Here is a 12,808-nt window from a genome sequence, read left to right on the forward strand (position 1 = left end):
GAAAAGAAAAGAAAAGAAAAGAAAAGAAAAGAAAAGAAAAGAAAAGAGAAAAGAAAAGACAAGACAAGACATCAAGTGTGATGTCCAAGATCAGTTCTAAGAAGCTAGACTTGTTTCCTTGGTTTGAGATTTCAGTGGAAAATAACCCATCATTTCTGCCTGAACAATTTACTTCAAAATACAAGAGTTTTGTCAAGTTCTGCTTCTGCTAAAAGGAAGGAGGAGAGCTCAGTAATGAGATGGATGCAGAATCTGCCATTTGCACCTTTATCGTCACGCCCCCCCCCCCCCAGCATTAGCCAATCTAGTAAGAGTAACAACAAGTGCAAAGTTGAATATTAAATATTAAAGAAATGCTGGGGGTAGGCATGTTGAGGCAGATGGCTTCACACAGGAAGTGTGCCTTGTCAAACGTGTGCCAAGATGCAGCAGCATGCTGTTCTGGGTCCAAATTTCTTCGGTCTATCTTTGCCAAAAACAGTGCAGCTGTCGTTCAGGTTACAGTTACGGATCTTTACCTGACAACGCTGACAACTGGTCCTAGAATGCTAGTCCTGCTGCTGAAGAACTGTCCTGTGCTCTGGTTTAAGCCCTACTCCATAAAGCTCCTACTGAACTGACAATGACATGATGACAAGGATTCCCCATGGCCAGCCTCCCACTCCACCCGCAGGGTAGTCTTTATTCCCAAAGCATTACCCCCAACCATGCCCATGTAACAGCATCCCCTGGACTTTCCCTCCAGGTCCCCAAAGATTAGATTTCCCTCCAACCACTGAGGTCTCCTGGAACACCTCCAAAGTAAATCCTATGCGCATGTTCATACACAAAGCAACAAAAACAAAATACTCTCCATTAGACTTTTTTGTTTTATAGGTGTGATCACGTGTACTCCTCTACACACACACACACACACACACACACACACACACACACACACACACAATTTCCCTGATACTTCTTGACAGACTCTGCTGTGAAGCCAAATTTCAGTGGCACACACTTTGGAAAATGCTGCCCTAATGGCAAGATGGTGGTCAAGTGGAAGACCTAAGTCTGGCTCTGTCTTTGTACATGTAACTTTGGACAAATTTAATGTCCTATGTATCTTAGCTTTCTTGTCTACAAAGTGGAAAAAATAATGCCTGTCCTACCTGCCTCCCAGGGTAGTAGTAATGGATACAACTGCTTCAAAAAGCATTAAAAAAGTTCTAGGCATTTGTGAGGTTTTAGGATTGTGCCCCAGGTAGAAGGGGCAGAGCTGCCCGAGCTCCCAACCAAACAACCACCTGTCCCAGTTACCTTGGAAAGCCCAGGTGCTCTGGGAAACATACTTCTTACCCTTTGAAGAACGGACTGTCCAACCAGGCCAAATCACTCTGTAGGAAGGAGGTCTGGCATAGGCCCCTCCCCCAAACATGACAGAGTAACAGTCAACAAAATGCACAAGGCAGAGCTGGCTACCAGGGGAGAAGAATGGACCCACCCTTAATTTCATCTCCAAATCCCTCCCACCTTCCTAAATGTTTTGTGAAAAGGAAGAGGCACACAAGGTAGAAGGGGAAGAGGAAACAGGAGGAGTGTAGTAGGCTGATTTGCTTAGAAGACAAGTGAAATAGAAAAATAACAAAGACTCCTGAGACTTCTCCTGGGTCAAGCTTTGACTGTGACGCCATTCCTCATACTGTGAGAACTGTGATGTGAGCAGAGGGTCAGTTTCTAGGGTCATGAAAACAGTACCCGCACGCAGTCTCTCCCCGTTAGCATAATCAGTAGCAGAACTGGTGTAGGACCAGCCTGGGCAAAAATAGCGACTAGGATTGGAAAGTCTACATAAAACATTTGACAATGAATGTCAATTATGACATCTCTGCAACCTCTAGAGCACACTTTCTTTTGGGTGGAGGTGGGCGGGGGGGGGGGCGGGGGAGGGGTTTGTAGCTAATATAAATGGTGCTCTTTATTACCAGTGACATGAGATCTATATGGTCAGTTATTTCTTTTACAGACATTTTCATGAATATGATGATGCTGTCTCTGGATGGTGAAGGTAATAAGGGTTTTTACTTTCTAGTTTACCTCTGCATGTTGTCTTTTTTGCTGTTGTTTTTAAAAGAAAGAGCATGTAAAAAAAAAAAAAAGCACGTATAATATAGCTTTTATTATCTGAATAAAGCTACTTCCTTTGGTGGGGGCAGAGGACAAACAAAAAACCCATGCCTGTTCTTTCAAGCTTTCATTCTAAAAACAAAAACAAAGTAAAACTGATTTCCTATCAAGTGCCAGGACCTGTATCATGTGATACATACACATACACACATAAATATTTACATAATCAAAGACGATGAAGTTCATAAACCATATCCTAAGATTTTTGATTTTCCAGAAAACAATAGCTCTTTCCTAAAGCAGAAGTGGAAAAAAAACAATAGTATTACACAAAACTAGTACGGTACAGTGGTTGAGGAACAGGGCTTGTTATCAGACAAACCTGGATCTTAACCCACTCCTGAGATTTAGCAAACGTGTGACCCTGGCTGAGTCACTTAACCTCTCCAAGCTTCAACTGCCGCATCTGCAAAGTGGGAATGATAGCCACTACACCAGGTTTTTATGAGGATTAAAATGAGATAACCATGCGAAGCACTTACAAAATGTCAAGCAAATGTCTAGCCTCTGACTACAGGCAAGGCTAACCTCATCTGACCTCATGTCACCTCCCTGCACAAATTCAGAAAGAACCCAGTGCTGATTTGTTCTTCAGGCAAAACACATCCAGGGCACTTGGTCTCAATGTTTATCCAACCTTTATTAGCAGTAGCAACAGAAGATGCTGTCATTTCAAGGTGAAAGTCATCCAGGGCACAATCAAGCAAAGTAAGGTCAGCCAGAAGCTCAAAGACACTTGGGTCCAAGACAGTCTCCACCGCGCACCTCTTAGCGCTTCCGTTAGATAGACATGGGCCTTCCTGGCTTATAGCCTGGGCACCAACATTTTTAAATCCATCAGGAGAGGGTTTGGGGAGAAATACAAAATGCAACATTAAATCAAACACTAGGGCACTTTCCTGGAGGATACCGAAGAGGATTCAGGCTTTCCCAAGGTAGAATAGGTGTCCAGAGTGGATGGAGCACCACTGAAAACTGTGGCCGGGTTTTGTGGTCTTTGACAAACTCTGAAGAGGTACCGCTTGCAGGCAAAAAGGTGAACAAAAATAGAGTGCAACAGCCTTCCCACTTGTTGCTGTAACACATTCCTTCACTTTAGAAAGATACTCATGAAAACTTGCAGAGGGCTGCCCTCAAACAACAGTACAAATTGCGTTTAAATCGGGAAGCCAGCTGCTCCTTGATCAGTCATCCTTTTACCAACAACAGAACTTTAATTAGCCCCCATCTGCTTCCTGTTTTAGGCCACAAATCTTAACTTTCACCTGTTTGGACCAAACTGCAATAACTATACACCCACAGTAAATAAAAACAATTAACTTTTCATACAACATGCAATTCATTCTCACTGAGCTGATACTGAGCTATTCAAAATAGTGCGTAATTCAAATCAACTATTTTCCCATAAATAACAATGTTCTATACTAAAAACTCAACAGAAATTCTCTCCCACCCACATCATCTTGAATTTTTTCCATTAAGAAGGTTTTCAAGCTGTCTGGCTTCAATTTCCTGATTTTACTGTTAAGTATGCGGTCATGTCGGGTCATGTAACAACAATGGATAAATCTCACAAAAACATAATGCTGACTTAAAAAAAAATCAATTTGCAGAATGATACCTATGACATTCTGCAATGTTAACTGACAACACTGATTATATTTAAGGTTGGCGGGTTCCTACAGAGGTTTAATGGACCCATGTATATCAGCCCAGCCAGGAGGCAGACTTCTTGAAGAAACCGTCCAACACAAGAAGGCTTAGAGCAAGATGAGTGACATCTGTTAAAACCTGGCGGTGTCATGTGGATGCTATGTTAGCCTCCATGCTTTCCTAGATGTTTAAAATATTTGAGAAGTTGTAAGAGAAAGACAAATGGAGGATGGCCAGTAGCCAGCAGGGGAAGAAGGAGAGTCGGGCCCTGTACTCCTCTGGCCCCACCACACAGGCACACGCCCATCTGATTTGCTGGGGCTTGAAAAGGCTCCCCAGATGATTCTCATGCCACCCCCAAATTCATCCCTTGAGAAAGGCTGAATAACAATCTACTCTCAAGGGCCGGGACCCTGCTCACTCATCTCGAAACTGCCCACACTCACCTACTGGTCAATACCTGAGATGTAAACATTATTTGATCGAATCAATAGATAAGCAGAGAGGATTCTTTGTTCTGCTATGATCTAGCCCAATAACCAAGCACATCAAGTCAATTTTCCTTTCCTGAAGGCATCTGAACAGATGAGTGGCTATCACTCCAAACTGATGATCAGACTCTTCCAGAAAGCTTGCTGAAAACAGAAACACTAATAAAGCCCTTAGCTCGGAGGCTGGGATTCAAGTATGAATGGAGTGGGGCCAGGGATCTGTATTAAAACACTCACGATATCGAGGGTCACCAGGTTTGGGAACAATTGAACTAGCTTGATGACTGACATTCCTTTCAATTTTGATATTCTAAGAAAATAACCTACTGTGTCATTTCATAGAGATTCTGATTCAACAGGAAAAGGATGAAATCCCAGAATATTCTTAACAAGTATCTCACATGATAGGCAAGTTTGAGAAATGCTTTGTTAATGGTACTTTGGGTCATTAACACCAAATAATAGAAGGTTATTTATTAGTATGATGTTATTTAACACATGATTAAGAAAGCATGTTTAAAAATATAATTATACAGCTATGGATAAAAGCCAGTTCATTCTGAGATCAATATTTAAATCATCATTGTTTTTCAGAAAGAAAAACAGAAGCATCGTTGGTGAATGAGGACGTGTCAACCTCACCTTTCAACTTCCTGGAATTTTCCTCCCCCGCTTTCCCCTTTAATATTTCCCTTGGACATACACACAGCCAACTTCACAATGGACTCTTTACAAGATCATTGCTCCAGATACCAATAGGCCAGTCAGGGTTTCAGCAGGAGAAACACTACTGTAGACTGATCACCTCTGCTTCAACAGCTCCTGCTATGCAGAGAAAGGGTAATGATTTCTTATCAAACACTGACAGCACCTAAAATTCCTTTACCTTGATGACCACACATCCGATTCCAGGGTGAAGGTGGACTGCACATTTGCTCTAAGGAAATGAACAGGGGAATGTATTTTCATGGGATCCAAGATTCTGCAGACAGTTGAGCACAGGTCAGGTGAACCCGAAGTTAATGCAGAAAAACAGGAGTGTGAAACCCCACCCAGCAAAGTGGATCCAACTAGCCACCAGTTTCTCAAGGGTGGAAGGTAAAATCTAAATGACAAGGATGTCCAGGTAAGTACAAAACTATCCTGGCTAGTTTGTCACGCCACAGCTCAAATCGCATCAGACGCCTTCTGGGAAGCGTTTCATTTAGTACATGATTTTAACTAGTTCCATGTCTGAGACCAATCCAAAGAGGCACGACTTTCTTAATTCAGCCCAAATCCTTCAATGTGCATCCACGTGAATCATGAATCCCCTCCTCCTTGCTTCATGCTTGTGGGCCGGTCTTCCAAATGGATGCATCCACTTCTTCTCCCCTAACGCCACTGCCGCTGCCATGACATGAAGGCCTTAAAAGAATAAATGTGGGAAATGGGAAAGCCCTCAAGCTAAAAACTCTGGAGCATAATCCATAAAGCAGTGACATCAATTTGCAGCACTGAGGCCAGCATTTTCAAATATTAATAAAATAGAACAAATCTCACGCAAAAGGGCAAGGACAGTACTACCTTGTAAAACTCTGGCATGTGTGTGCACAGGTACATCGAGTCATACTGTAAAATGGATTTCTTACTGTTGCTCAGACTGGGGGGAAAATGTGGAGAAAGCCACAGTAACAGAAAAAAATGTACTACTTCCTAGAGGACACGCTTTCCTGCTCTAGGAAAGGCTTGCTGACAAAGCCCAATCAAATGGTAGTACAGCTACCCCGGGGTTTCTGGAAATGTCCCATAACCTTCAGGGAGCTCCCACTCTGCACATGCAACAGAGGGGCCGCCTTCTCAGTGGCCCACTTGGCAGAAGTGATTCTTACAGCCTGGAACAAGGAAGGATGTACAAAGGGCTGCACAGTAACATGTTGGAGAATTTTTAGCCAAGCAACTTCTGAGCACAACTTACCTTATCAACAGAATGAACATGACATGTTAAACCTTCACAGTCTGACTTTAAAGTACAATTCTTTAAGCCTTCTATCTATCCTTCCATCTTTCCTTTGGGTGGGTGCAGCTCAAGGAAACCATGGCTCAGACAAGTGAGAAAAAAATGAAATTTGGATTATGTTTACAGCCAAGGAAAGGAGGAAAGGAGACGCGTTGAACAATCCTCTACTGGAAACATTGCTAAAGTGTTTTTAAACTGAAGATTATACCACCACTTAAGATATTTTTTCTCTACTATTTTGCCCAGCATATTACAAAACTGCATCTAGGACTGAAATAGCAGATTGCCTCAAGAGCAAATGACAATATTTGTACCAGAAATGTTGGCAACCAGTGGCGCAGATGGGTTTCTGCACAGCAATCTTCAAACTGGGGCTCCAAGAATAACTCCACCTACTGCACCAATGCTAAACTGCTGAATCCAAAGTCAGAAGGGCTCATTATTCCATATTTTCCCACCACCTCCTTCCCAAAGGCACGTGTACCTGCCTGACCTCCTCTGCCTGGGAAAAAGCTCAAAACAAAGAAGAAAATGAGCAGACCAGCAGGAGAAGTTCCTCAGGCATCAACAGTGCTGGATGGTCAATGATCCGCAGAGGCAGGACCCAAAAATGATGGCAAAATCCAGATAAGCCAGTTATTTACATGAATAGTTTTAATCTTCCCCTTCAAATACAAAGAATAAAAATAAAGATTTATCCAAGTTCCATCTTCTTTCCATGGTTGGGTACTTTGGTCAAACAAAAAGTCATTTTTGTTCAAAGAAAAACTCAAAAATGGTGGGAGGAACTGGTACCAACCATAATAATTACTAGGGATGTTCCCGAAGGCTGTCAGTCAACACCTACAGCACAGCTCACTAAACGACAATTCGAATCTCCTTCAAGTGCTTGAAGAAAATAGCCACCTTCAAACAAAGGAGTTGGCACTTCCATAGTCTGCTCTTACTGACTGCCAACTGAGATGTGCTGTTCTTACCCTGTTTCTTTGCAATTTCTACCAAATGGTCTAGAAAGGCAAATTAAACAGAAGCCTTCACTTAAGGAGGCATTAATTACGAAACTCATCCAATTTAAAGTGTTGTCTTAGGCATACATCCCTACCTTTGAAAATGGCTAGGGGTTTGGTAAAAATGGAAACGAGTCTCTCTGCCTCTGTGCAGACCATGGGGTCTTCCACACAAAAGAGAACGAATGCACAAACTTTTTCAGGATAGAACAGTGCTTCCCGGGAGGTGCCTGGGTGGCTTAGTCGGTTAAATGTCTGACTCTTGACCTCAGCTCGGGTCATGAGTTCAGGCCCCATGCAAATAAATAAATAATAAATAAATAAACAAACAAGCAATCTCAACAACAGTGCTTTCCAAATTACCTTCAAATTACATAATGCAGAGTGCAGAATACTGTGTTTATTATGCTCCATAGCCTCACATCTCCTATGGTATACAGAAAGCCTAAAATTTCACAGAGTAAATTCAACTAACAGAAGGTTAGGGGTTCAGGCAAACCCAATCCCACATTTAAATAAATGTTAATTTAGGAGCACCTGGGTGGTTCGGTCAGTTACGTGTCCACCTCTTGGTTTGGTCTCAGGTCATGATCTCCCAATCATGAGATAGAGTGTGGAACCTGCTTGGGATTTCTCTCTCTTCCTCTCTCTCTCTGCCCCTCCCCTACTCATTCTCTCTCTCTCTCTTAAAAAAAAAAAAAAAGAAAAAAAAAAGAAAAAGAATGAATGAATGAATGAATGAATGAATGTTAATTTAACCCTAAAGAAACTGAGAGAGGATTAAGGTAGGCGAACCTCGCACCTTTCCTCTCCAATGGTTTACTGTGTTCCTAAGACAGGCCCTGGCTAGAATTCCCTGAAGTATACTTCTCAGCAAGGTCAGGTATGCTGGAGAACAGAGCTCCACTTTCATTACAACACCCTGATTCACCAGAATCTGAATAAGCCAAGTGATGTCACGAGTGAAACTGAATTCTCTGCCAACCTTTTCATCTTCCACTGAGTTAGCTGGTGAAAATAAGGGTATTAAACCCTCCACAATTTGCCAAACAAATGCTCACAGAATCCCAAAGTCCAGACCAAAAAAAATTATAATAATAAGCTTTGAAATACATCTTCCTCCTTCTGTTTGAAGGAGTGGGGAACAGATTTGCTCCAAGCCAAAAAGTCACTCTAAGAAGACCCCCACTGAAAAAGGACTGGGGAATGGTATGATTATTTCCCCTTTGTCGACCTAATCTCCTCAGCTCACACTGGTAGAAGGTACCAGCCTGATCAGAGCAGTCTCCAACCAAATCGTCTTTAGCAAACTCAGAGTAAGCAGCTAGGTATGGAGGTTTCCTTGGTAAAATAAAGGGCAGACCCCTCACCGTCAAATAGATGATGGTGACTCAGAAGTCCACTGATGCACACTGCCCAGAGGACAGTCAAGGAAGATCAACAAGCAATGAGAGCAAGAGTGTTCAATACTAAAAGAAATCTCATCTATTCCCATCCACTCTCATAAACTGTTCGATCCGAGTCTCATCGATTCTAAACAAAAAGAGACTGGCATGAAATTCACATTTTCTCCCCAATCAAGGCCCTCCCCACGAATGACACAATTTAAAACCAAAACAAAGACAACAGAAAAACTCACATAAACACAGTTAGCATTATTTTTAGAAACAACTTTCATTTCCATTTCAACTTACTTAAAATTCAAAACTTGCTAATAATAGAAACAGCATTTAATTGTCACTAAAACCGGAAGTTGCTGCAAAATAAAATATACTATTTCAGAGTCAAACTCAAGGATCTGTGTGTTGTAAAATATTTGGTCTTTGTTACTCTCTCAGCATTCAATTTGTAAAAAGGAAACATGTTCTAGTTTGGTTAATTAACCACTAACATAAGTCAAATAATGAGCGCGGCCGCCTCCTAAGTAAATCAGAATAGATTAACGGAATCCTTTGAGTGTATTCGTCTCAGAGCAAATTTCAAAGCCACCACGGTAACTCTGTCTGGAAGTTCAGAAAGAGGAAATGTGCTTCTGTGTGTCAACAGTAGGCGAGTCTTCAAGGAGCCCCATTGTTCCCGTGTGCTGGGAGCTCGGCTGGTCAGAACTGGCAGGAGTCGAGACAGGAAGAGCTGTCAGGCTTCTGGGGCTGGTCACCAGAGCACGACTGGACCAGGCCCGAAGCAGCAGATGGTTGAGGGGTGCTTGGAAACAACAATGTGAAGACGGAGATACAAGGAATCTAAAGAGCCGCAAGTCCTACTCCTTTGCCACAATCTGCAGTCAAGAAGCTTTAGCAGAAGCCTGCGATTCGGTCCTATGGCAGGCTCTCTCCGCTCTCTCCCCAGTGTTCATGGCCCTTACCCAACTCCTCCTGGTAACGACAGTATTATCTTACAACCCCTACGGCATGCCTGAAAACATAGCAGAGAGATTCAAAAGCCATTGTTTCGGTCCAAGAACGACTATTCCGGCACACTGACAAAGAGAAGCCCACTTAGATCAACAAAAAACCTATTTTCACAAAACAGGGAATTGGATGAAGCTAGTAACATCTAACAACATCTAAGCCAAATGATGCAAACAAAACACCAGGAGAGAAATTTATACCATGACTTAAATGGCACCAACAGGGAAATCCTCTCCTTGCTGAGACTCTTGGGTCCTTTCTTACATAATGACTCCTGGCAGCTACTGTCCCTAAAATAGCTCTTTCCAAAATGACCATTATCCAAAGGCCCACTCCTTCCAGAGCTAAACTGACTCAAGTTTTAGAGAAGTGCTCATCTGTCAAGGGTGTAGAATGAAGACAGGAGACTGCCTTCAGCTTGCCTGCAAGGTGACGCAGCTGGGAAGAAGCACTGTATGTGGGAGAGGATACTGAGCTGGGAGCAAAGAAACCCTGCTCTATCTGGTGTCACTAACCAGCCTGGTGACCTCAGGCACAGCCTTAACCTGCTACTCACCCAAGAGTTTCCCTGGAGTAAACGGCTGGCCTCCAAAGACCCTTCGAATCCTATAAGGGTCTGTGAGCCCCAAATAACAGGACCCCACGTTAGTAATCCCACCCAGTCTGAGGGAAAACCGTTAGGGACCTAACCACGCTCTGCAGGACAGATACCAACTAACAGCGGCAGCCCAGCAAGAACTGAAATATGTCAACTCAAACGCAGAATGAGCGAAAGCTAAAGATGAACCAGACACAGCACAAACCCAGAAAATGCAACAGATAAAGCTTACCTTCTGATCTCCGCAGCACAGGTTACCCGGCATTCTGAAAGTCTAGAACTTGCTGCGAGGGCTCAGACTAGCTGGGAAGCATGATGAGGAAGTGGTGATAGGTGATAGGCTGAAATTCCGTTCCAGTTTAAATAACATACCAAGAACTGTACTAAATACCTCCTGTCCAGCTTTTTGCAAGAAAATCAAATTGTTTGGGGAAGGAGGTGGGCTTAATTTAACTAAACATTTCACCCGACACACGATAATTTTCACTTAACATTCCGCTTCATGTACTGGCCAGCAAAATCCTCTTCTACCTAATGTCCACGGTTTTCTTCCTTTTATTCCTTTCTGGTTTCTAAGGTGGTAGGTATTGCAGAAACTACAACGCAAAGGCTCAGCAAGACCTCTGGAGGTATGGAGCGTGACTGATGAAGACACAGGATGAGTCAGGCCACGAAGACTAGCAGTCCCAGCAGAAAGGGAGGACCACTCAAGAAGTTTACCGAAGTCTATTACTTCTGCTCTGCAAATCAAGTGAGAAACAAAGAGGCCCTGGCCCTTCTGCCAACCAGTAAGGGGGAAGGGGGAGCCCTGAGAAACCCGAGACGGAACACTCGCTTCGGAAGAGGGCAAGCCGGCAGCTTGCTGCTGAAGGATGGCAGTGTTGTAGGAGAGTTTCCTCACGGCCCCCACCTTCCAGACACGCAGCGCTGCAACTGGGTCCAGGCACGGTCCAGACAGGCAGCGGCTCATGGAGAAAGCAAGCCTCACAAAAGGAAGAAACCATTACTGGCAATCACCCTCAGCCAAACTGAGCAACTGTGAGGAACCGAAGCCGCAGAGACCGCCAGGGGTGGAGGCGGCGACCAGCAGGGTAGCGTGCGGGGCAGCCCGAGGTGGAATCCTAGTGCTGTCCTGACCCAGCAGGCCAACCAGGTTCTGGGAAGGACAGACAGCAGAGTGGAGGCTGACACAAGAAACAGCCAATGGGGCCTATGATCACAGAAAACGTAAAACCATTAAAGACCATTCACTCTGTAATTTCACTACTGTTTTGTTATTTTTGCCAACCGTCACTTCCCTGTGATGTGTGCTATATTTGACTGAAAAACGGGATGAAAAAGTCGGGAAATAGTTTCTTTTTCCTCCTTAAAGGGCAGGATGAAATGCAGCTACTGAGAGACACCACACAGCGGCCCGCCTCTAAGAAGCCCCAAGGATCTCCTCCTGACACTCAGGCCCTGCGACGTCTCCTCCCCTGCAGGCACCCAGGTAAGCTGGGCCCCAGATTCCTGACCCACAGAAACTGTGAGATAATGACTGTGTGTTATTTTACACTGCTAAGCTTCAGGGGCACCTGGGTGGCTCAGTGAGTTGAGTGTCCAACTCTTGGTTTCGGCTCAGGTCAGGAGCCCGTCTGTGATTCTCTCTCCCTCTCTCTACCGTTCCCCCACTCCTGCTCTCTCTCGTGCTCACTCTCTCTCAAAATAAATAAGTAAACTTTAAAAATAAAAAAATAAACTGCTAAGTTTCAGAATACATTATCCAGCAATTGGTAGCAAAAATATTCCATTTCATTAAAGCCTTCAATATAAAAATTTAAACAATTTATGTATAAAACTATCCAACTCAGTAGCAGCTACTTTTCTTATCTTTGGGATCAAAGACTTCATTAGGGCCCACTATCCTAACAGAAGGACATAACGTGGTCAAGAGTTGATACTGTATATTCTTTCTTAATATTTATTTGTGATGAGGAACTATATGTATGTGGTACAAAATTCAAAAGATCCAAAAGAAGACCTCATCACATTACGTGTCTGCATAAATGTACCCCAATAAGGCCACCCTCAAATCCAGGGTCCCCCCACTTTCCATGCTTAACTTTTTCCAAAGCACTTTTTATCCTTCTCTCCTACTGGGACTGTAAACTCTACATGGGTATGAATTCTGTGAGTGGTGTTTACTGCTGGGCCTCTAGCCCCTGGGACTATACCAGGCATGGACTTGATATTTAGTATACAGTGACTCAATGAGTAAGAAGGAGATATGGTAAGAAAAGTCTTTGCATATTCCTGAGATGGCCACTGTTGTGGGAATTCATATATGATACTAGAATTAAAGTAACTTTTCATCCTGGATTTGTTACTTTTCATCTCTTTGAGAGTTCCAAAAGAAAGGACTTTTCTACAAAAACACTGAATCTTGCCCTGGAACATCTCAGTGTGAAATGATCTAATGGGGGCACCTGGGTGGCTCAGTCAGC

General features: G+C 43.4%; 1 protein-coding gene across 1 annotated transcript in view; it reads right to left on the minus strand.

The window, feature by feature from the left end:
• The window catches only part of FOXO1 (forkhead box O1), a 99,588-nt gene that overhangs the window by 20,068 nt on the left and 66,712 nt on the right, over positions 1–12,808 (minus strand). The window lies entirely within an intron of this gene.

This window comes from Herpailurus yagouaroundi, unplaced genomic scaffold, assembly GCF_014898765.1.
Source record: "Herpailurus yagouaroundi ecotype Mexico unplaced genomic scaffold, PumYag 197, whole genome shotgun sequence".
NCBI lineage: Eukaryota > Metazoa > Chordata > Mammalia > Carnivora > Felidae > Herpailurus > Herpailurus yagouaroundi.